Raw genomic sequence first — 8509 nt, 5'->3', positions numbered from 1 at the left:
CTCCGGTAAATAACCAATAGCGGAACCTGGATGCTCATATTGGTTCCTACATATTCTACGAAGATCTTTATCGGTCAAACCGCATAACAATATACGTTGTTCCCTTTGTCATCGGTATGTTACTTGCCCGTGATTCGATCGTCGGTATTCTAATACCTAGCTCAATCTCATTATCGGCAAGTCTCTTTACTCGTTCCGTAATGCAACATCCCGCAACTAACTCATTAGTCACATTGCTTGCAAGGCTTATAGTGATGTGCATTACCGAGAGGGCCCAGAGATACCTCTCCGACAATCGGAGTGACAAATCCTATTCTTGATCTATGCCAACTCCACGAACACCATCGGAGACACATGTAGAGCACCTTTATAATCACCCAGTTACGTTGTGACGTTTGGTAGCACACAAAGTGTTCCTCCCGTATCCGGGAGTTGCATAATCTCATAGTTGAAAGGACATGCGGTGTCCCCATGTGTGGTTTTGGTAATTGATGACAATCACTATGGACTAATGGTTGCATTGAGTTATATTTGAAGGATTTGTCCATAGGCACTTCTTGAAGTCCATGTGTTGGTTTCAAGGAGTTTATGTGTTGACCAAGGTGCTATTAAAGAATTATCCAAAGATTGGTCATGTGAGAGTTGAGCTTATTGCAAGCATGTCTTGAAGAAGAAGATTATGTGATCATTCATGCTTACCTTCAAGGCATCATCCAAATGAAGAGAGTTGGAAAGGATCAAGGTTGATCAAGACTAAGTCAAGAGTGAATCAAGTTGATCAAATCACAAAGCGTAGAAGATGTACCGAGAGGGATCAAGTGATCCCATGGTATGGTAAGCATTGTCCATTATGCTTTGTGTACTAACCCATAGTCTTCGTGAGAGCTCTTTGTGGGGTTAGGTTGCGGTGTGCATGTTCAAGTGATGCATCACGAAGAGATCAAGTGCTTGAAGATTTCCGTCCATTGTGGTGACAATGGACTTGTGAAGATGTGCCGAAAAGTGGCTCACCCATAATGGAGTATGGGGGAGCAATCTACTAGTCTTCACCGAGCCAACGCAATCAAGAAAGGTGGTCCTACTTGAGGAAATCAAGGTCATCTACATCTAGCTCAAGTGGACTTTGTGCAAGGCAAAGGTTTGGCCTTGATAGGTTCTCTATTTTACCGGTCTCATGGTGGTAGTTTGGAGATCGGGTTATAGTATCGTTTGTCGTACTATCAAGGGGGGCTCTCAAGTGAGTAGCTTGACCGCATCGTTCGAATCTCAAACCATTGCATGCTTGCATCATCTTTCTTGGTTCTCGTTTGGTTCTCTTTGTGATATTTGGAGCTTATGGTCATCTTCTTGACAAGCTCGAGTTCATCGAAAACGGAGTTCACATGCTTCTTCTATTGCATTTTCAGTGTTGGAGGTTTTATCGGTCTTATTCGAGGAAGGGTTTTCACCATTTTCTTATGGGCCTTTTCTAATTTGCTTCTTATTGTTATTTATATCAAGATTGTGTTAGCCCTTGTCGCTAGCTTTCCAACAAACTTGGTTTCGTTGAATTCAGAGTCTGTTTGCAGAAGTTGTGTCAGTTTTGGTGTCCTCAGAAAGGCTGCAGCGGTACTACCGCCCATGGGAGCGGTACTACCGCTTGGAGGGGATGTAATTTTTTACTTCCGCGGCTACTTCCGTGGCTACTTCCACTCTGGACCAAAAACTCATCATGAGTCCAGCGGTGGTAGGCACGGATGTATTTTTTTTAGTACCGCTCGCAAGCAGTAGTACCGCTACCCCTAGCGGTAGTACCGCTACCACTAGCGGTAGTACCATGAGGACAAGCGGTAGTACCGCTACGACGGTTCTTCTTGCCTTTTGCCTCCTCGTCATTGTTTTTCAAAGACCTACTGTTGCCCTAGCGGTAGTACCGCTCCTTGGAGCGGTAGTAACGCTCGGTGCGGGTTGTGAGCATAACGGTTGGATTTTTCCCCACCTATAAAAGGGGGTCTTCTTCCCCAATGAAATATATCTTTTGAGCTCGTGTTCTTCCCCCATTGTTGACCTTCTTCGAGTTTGCTTTCTCTCAATCCCTCCATGGATTCTTGCTAGTTTTGGGGGGAAAAGAGAGAGGATATCTAGATCCACATTTCCACCAATCACTTTCTCCTCTATGTGAGGGGAACCCATTGGATCTAGATCTTGGAGTTCTTGGTGTTCTCCTTCTTGTTCTTCCTCTTATTTTCCTCCCTAACATTAGTTGCTTTGGTGGGATTTGGGAGAGAAGGACTTGGGCACTCTGTGTGCCCTTGCCATTGCATTTGGTGCATCAGTTTGAGTTCTCCACGGTGATACGTGGAAGTACAAGTTGAGAAGCTTATTACTCTTGGGTGCTTGGTACCCTTGAGCTTGTTCCTATTGGGTGCTTGGGAGCCCTAGAAGGTTGGTGGTGTTCGAAGCTCAATCATTGTGGTGTAAAGCTCCAGGCAAGCGTCGGGGTCTCCAATTAGGTTGTGGAGATCGCCCCAAGCAATTTGACGGGTACTGGTGACCGCCCCCAAGGGTTGCCAAAGTGTACGGGTTCGGTGACTGTCGTGGTTCTAACTCTGACAGTGATGTAGGGGGGTATGTATGGAGAGGCTAGATCTTAGCTATGGAGGAGTTGTAAGCACACGAGGATTACGAGTTCAGGCCCTTCCCGGAGGAAGTAACAGCCCTATGTCTCGGTGCCCGGAGGCGGTCGACTGAATTATGTGTGTATGAATAACAAGGGTGCCAACCTCTGATACTGAGGAGGGGGTGGCTTATATAGAGTTCTCCAGGCCCCTCCAGCCCTCAGTAATGCAAGGTTTAAAGTACATTAAGATTGGGGGTTACTGGTAACGCCCCTAATAAAGTGCTATGATGACCATAAAAGCTACTTAATGACCGACCGTTTGCGTGCAGGGTGACTTTAGATCTCCTGGCAGTCGAGTGGTTGGAATTTGGTCGAGTGATTGCTTCGTGGTCGAGTGTCTTGAATCTGTCGAGTGGGATACCTCCAAGTCGATTGAAAGGTGACTTCTTCTAGGGATGTCCTTGGGTGGGGTACTTAGGACAGGTCCATGCCCCTATCCTAGGTACATAGCTTCATCATTAGCCCCCGAATGGATCGAGGTTCGAGTGGGGAAGGAGTTGGGGATCTTTCCGACTGGTTCTTCATGTTATATGAACGTCTTGTTTTGGATCAATTGTCACGGATGACGTCGTCAACTTCTTTCAGTCGCCTTGATCCATTCTTGGTCTCTTGTCGAGTGAATTTCTTTACTTGTGAAGTTCCGAGTGACGGTGTGAAAGGGATCTTCTGTTTGACGAGTTGTTCTGCGGCCCGCGGATTTTGCGGGATTTGAATTTCGGGAAGCGCGCGGGACGGGGGCGGCCACAGTAATCGGATGGGATAGGACAGAAGCTCCTCGATCCCCGCGCCACCTTTTTCGCCACGTACCGCGCGCGCGCCTGTTGCGGGATTTGACGGGATTGCCTGGGCCTACCAGTCAGCCACTCGGAAGTGACCTCTTATAAGCTGCCGGCTCGGGACTCCCGAACAGTGCGCCTTCACTTTTCCCCCTTCCTTCACAAGATCCTCCGCCACCTCCGCTCCCACCTTGGTGCCGTAGGTCTGTTCGAGCTTCGTCGGCGACGATGGTGAAGGAGAAGACGTCGGCTCTAGAGCGCGCGAAGAAGGCGGTGGTGCAGGGGAAGGGGAAGAAGTCCGCTCGGGGTGGATCTTCCTCGAGGACTGCTCTGCCCAAGGATTGGATCCAGGGCGACTGGATGCCGTCGGTGATTTGGCTGGATGATCTCGATGATCTGGTCGAGGGGGGATTCATTCCCCACGAATCTGCGCGCCTCTTGGGGAAAGAATTCGAACCCCAGCCTCTTGATGGTGAGTGCGTCCTCCTCGCCACCCATATCGATCGTGGATTCTCTCTGCCTCCTCATCCTTTTTTCCGGAGCTTCTTGAACTTCTTCGGAGCGCAGCTCCATCACTTTACTCCCAATTCTATTGTGTATCTTGTTACTTTCGTTTCCTTGTGTGAATACTTCTTGGGTTGTCGCCCCCATTGGGGACTCTTCAAGCACATCTTCACTTGCCGCTCTCAGTCGGTCAAGAAGGCCAAGTCGAGTGACGAACGGACGCAGGTGATCCAGCTGTGCGGGGGCCTGGCGATCCAGATGAGGGGAAAAAGTTCCTTTCCATCTATCACTTTTCCCGAGTCAGTCCGTGGGTGGCAGTCGACTTGGTTTTACTGTAAAGACCAGGTGACCCCAGGACAGTCGACTGGGCTTCCCCCTTTTTCTCTGAATCGAGCACAAAAACCTGCCTCTCTGAAAGTGACGCCGGAGGAAAAGGCGCAAGTCAAGGTGCTGGTCGGTCGAGTGGTTCAGCTTGTCCGCGAGGGTGTGACTGGCATGGACTTGTTGGAAGTCTTCCTTCGGAGGCGCATCCAACCGCTTCAGGCTCGTGACCACCCGATGTGGCTGTACTCGGGTCTCGAAGACACCACTCGTATTCACCCAGAGGAGGTCACTGAGGAGATGTTGGAAGGGTGGCTGTCGAGTATCACAGGGAACAAGGACAACCCCCAAGGAGCCAGGAGGATTCCTCCACTCGACCAAACATACGAAGTGGACAAGGTCTGACCTTGCATTTCCGACTGTGATCTTCCTTTCTTTATTTGTTCTTTTTGGATCAGTCGATTGACTTTTGTCTCGTTTGTTGTCCTCTAGGCCACTACCGAGATGTACTCGACACCCAATGGAGCACAGGAGCAGGCCGAGGAAGGAGAGGAGAGCGGAGGCGAAAGTGGAGACGAGGGAGAAGAGTGGGAATCTGACGGCGAAGGAGAGGGGGGTGACGACGACGACTCCAGTGAAGAGGAGGAGGAAGAAGTCGAACCTCCCCGCTCGGAACGGCGATCCAAGCTTACACACGACCCTGCGCGGGAATGTGGTAAGGCGACTGTCCCTGTTGAGCAGTCGTCGAAGCGCCCTCGGACCTCATCTCCAGCGCCGACAGAAAAAGCCCCCAAGCACCCATGCGCGACGCCGTCCAAGCTGCCCAAGGATCTGCCCAAGATGAAGATGACTGTCCCCACCATTTCTGGGTAATAGTAGAATTTGTTTTCCTTTGTCGAACGTGACGGACTCTTGGTCGACTCATTGAATAAGCTGACTGACTTTTGAAATTTGCAGTGCTGCCACCTCAGAGATCTCCGCCAAGGACGATGATCAAGAGATGGAAGACGCTGTTACCTCCAACCCCGGTACGATTACTGATGCTCTACTTCTAGTCGACTGACGATTTCTTATAATTCCGGTCGATTGGATTTTTCTTGTAGCTCCTCCTCATGTCATTGACCTCCCTGATGATGACGACGAAGTGCCGCTGAGGGCGCGAAGGAACAGGAGGGCACCGGCTGGCAAGACCCCACAAACTACTCCGGCGCCTGAGGACGCAGTCCGGGAGGGTGGTGATACCACTCGAGTTTCTGTGACCTTCGCTGAACCTCTGACGAGTGTCCGGCCTTCGACGTCGACTGCAAATCAGCCTTCGCTTTTTGCCACACACCACGTCCCTGAGGACCAAGTGGGTGCCGCTAAAGAGGCTATACGCCAGGCGGGGATCATGATGGAGCAAGTGAAGGTGGTTCGGGAAGCTAGCCAAGCAGCTTATGACGCGAGCTCAGCTCTTCAGAGCAACGTCCAGGTCAGTCGATTCACCGCTTGTTCTGTTAGGATATGCTATCTGAAGAATCTCTTTTCCGAAGATCTTTATATCTGTACACCCACTAGGTGTGTCTATTAATCTTTTTGACGAGTGGGGGCACGCTAAGTGCACCCACTGGGTGTAGTCCCCGAGACTACGGTGGACTGCTGGCAGTCGACTGTAGTCTTTATATTGTGTTGCTTTAGCTGAACTTCTTCACTTGGTCTGGTCAGGCCATGTCGAATGGAACTGTACACGGTCGGCTGCGGGCAGTCGATTTTTTTGGTCGAACCAGTGGGGGAACGCTGAGTGCACCCACTGGGTGTAGTCCCCGAGACTACTGTCGAATGTTTTTGATTCGGCTGTAGTCTTAGAAACGCCATCATTGTCTCTTGGTTACTCGGAAGCAACTTATCTTGGATGTCTGTCGACTGATTTTTTGCAGAAATCCTGCGAACTTGTGGCTCGCTACACTGAGTTGGAGAACAAACAGATCCAGCTGAACCTTGACTTGAAGCTTGCTCAGGAGAACTTCCAGAAGGCGAGGGACGAAGCAAAAGGTATGGCTGGTGAGCTTTTGTCAACTGTCCTTTCTTTCTGGCCTTCCTCGATGTTGATCTCGCTTGCTGTTTCGCAGACAAAATGGAGGAGGCTCTGAAGAAGAAGGATCAAGACCTTGTCGAAGCGCAGAAGGAGGCCCTGAACAAAACGAAGCTTGCTGAAGAAAAACTGGCTTCAGTCGGTACTCTTGAAAAGGAAAACTCTAGGCTGAAAACTGCTCTCGACGCGGCTAATCGAGAGGTCAGCCGTCTGAAGAATGGCAATATAGCTCTGAATGACAAGGCAAGTGAACTGGCGGGGAAGAGGAACGATCTGGAGGCTTATCTCGGTGGACTCGCCAAGAAGCTGTTCGTCATGCTCGAGGGTAATTACTCCGACCCGACTGACTTGCAGTTACCAAATCTGCGTAGAGCCACTGACTTATCCTTGAATTGTGTTTACAGAATTCTGCCAGAACTTCGAAGAGGAGACCAGTCGAGTGGAGACAGACTTGGACCCCATCAATTCTCCAGTGAAGGACGAGGCTACTATGAACGTGCTCCGACTGGAATCTCGTGTTGCCGGCGTTGTTGACTATCTTGCTCGGTTGAAGGTTGCGATGTCACAAATCGACACGTCGCTCTGGCCTAGGACGACGCTTCAGAATGACCTCGAGTCCCTGATGACTCGACTGAATGAAGTCCCAGGTCGAGTGGCGGAATGGAAGAAATCTTCTGCTAGATGTGGCGCTGACGTCGCTCTATCTCTGGTCCGCGTCCACTGCAAGGAGGTGCGAGAAGAAAAGTTGGCCGCCATCCAAGTTGCCAATACCAGGAAGCACAACTTTCAAGACTTCATGGAGACTTTCATTGCTGCTACCACTCGCATTGCGTACGGGATCGACTTGGACGAGTTCGTCGCCCCTTCCAGTCCTCCGCATGAGGAATAAAAACTTTTATGCTTCACTTTAAATTTGCCTCGGAATGCCGAGTGGATTTTGTAACCGTTAAACTCTGTTGATCTGGAGGCTCGAGTACTTTGATCTGCGGTCTAGAACCTTTGGATCTTATCTGAACTTGATTTATCATTGAATATCTTCATGAATTATCTGTCGAGCGGAACTTGTTCTTCACTCGAAATAACTTTGTATTTGTGGTGCAACTCTGAAGGAGAAGGTAGCAGTCGATTTGCACCTCGTCGTCCTTGCGGATTGGGATTTGTTCCGTACTTAGGTGAGCACTGGGCTGCAGCTAAGCCTCCGAGTGGAAGGTCTGCTCTCCACTCGGTAGGATTTTAAAAACTTAGGCGAGTACTGGACTGCAGCTAAGCCCCCGAGTGGGAGGTCTGCTCTCCACTCGGTAGGATTTTTTCAAACTTAGGCGAGTACTGGTCTGCAGCTAAGCCCCCGAGTGGGAGGTCTGCTCTCCACTCGGTAGGATTTTTTCAAACTTAGGCGAGTACTGGACTGCAGCTAAGCCCCCGAGTGGGAGGTCTGCTCTCCATTCGGTAGGATTTTTTCAAACTTAGGCGAGTACTGGACTGCAGCTAAGCCCCCGAGTGGGGGGTCTGCTCTCCACTCGGTAGGATTTTTTCAAACTTAGGCGAGTACTGGACTGCAGCTAAGCCCCCGAGTGGGAGGTCTGCTCTCCATTCGGTAGGATTTTTTCAAACTTAGGCGAGTACTAGACTGCAGCTAAGCCCCCCGAGTGGGAGGTCTGCTCACCACTCGGTAGGATTTTTAAATACTTAGGCGAGCACTGGGCTGCAGCTAAGCCTCCGAGTGGGAGGTTTGCTCTCCACTCGGTAGGATTTTTAAACACTTAGGCGAGCACTGGGCTGCAGCTAAGCCTTCGAGTGGGAGTCTGGCTCACCACTCGGTAGGATTTTTAAACACTTAGGCGAGCACTGGGCTGCAGCTAAGCCTCCGAGTGGGAGGTTTGCTCTCCACTCGGTAGGATTTTTAAACACTTAGGCGAGCACTGGGCTGCAGCTAAGCCTCCGAGTGGGAGTCTGGCTCACCACTCGGTAGGATTTTTAAACACTTAGGCGAGCACTGGGCTGCAGCTAAGCCTCCGAGTGGGAGTCTGGCTCGCCACTTGGTAGGATTTTTAAACACTTAGGCGAGCACTGAGCTGCAGCTAAGCCTCCGAGTGGGAGTCTGGCTCGCCACTCGGTAGGATTTTTAAACACTTAGGCGAGCACTGAGCTGCAGCTAAGCCTCCGAGTGGGAGTCTGGCT

This window comes from Triticum urartu, chromosome 5A (assembly GCF_056163025.1).
Source record: "Triticum urartu cultivar PI428250 chromosome 5A, HENAU_Tu73, whole genome shotgun sequence".
NCBI lineage: Eukaryota > Viridiplantae > Streptophyta > Magnoliopsida > Poales > Poaceae > Triticum > Triticum urartu.
This window is presented reverse-complemented; position numbering follows the sequence as displayed.